Below are 584 nucleotides of genomic sequence, written 5' to 3' on the forward strand. Positions count from 1 at the left end.
CCCGGCATTTGTGCCCTGTGCCCGGGTGCCCCACACAGTCCCCGTGGTCACGGGACACAGGGCCTCGTCGCTGAGGGATGGCCAAGGAGACTGGAAAAGGCTGGGAGAGGAGGGTGCCCAGAAGGGGACACCTCCCACAACACTCACATCCCCTCCAGGGAAAGACCAGACCTCTGTGAATCAGTCCTGGGAGAGTTTTGCCACCCCCCCCCCCCCCCCGGGCCTGTCCCGCCGGGACGGCCCCGGACCCGCCCCCGCTCGTTCCCGCCGGGCCGGGCCCACCGTGCCCCGCCGGGCCGGGCCCACCGGCGCCGGTACCTTCTTGCCGCCCTTGTTGTAGGCGAAGGCGGGGAGCCCCGAGCGCGGCGGCACCGAGAGCAGCATTTTCCCGAGCGCGAGGGGCCGGGACCGGGCGTGACGTCACACCGGGAGCCAGCCTGGAATCCGGGCGGGCCCCGCCGCGCCGGGTCCTAGCGCCGGTCCCCGCCCGGGGCTGCCCGCGCTGCCCCGCTGCTGCCCGTTACCCCCCGGTGCTGCCCCCGGTGCTGCCCCTTCTGCAGTGTCACCCCCCGGTGCTGCCCGTT

Source organism: Onychostruthus taczanowskii, unplaced genomic scaffold (genome assembly GCF_017590055.1).
Source record: "Onychostruthus taczanowskii isolate IOZ18803 unplaced genomic scaffold, ASM1759005v1 scaffold271, whole genome shotgun sequence".
NCBI lineage: Eukaryota > Metazoa > Chordata > Aves > Passeriformes > Passeridae > Onychostruthus > Onychostruthus taczanowskii.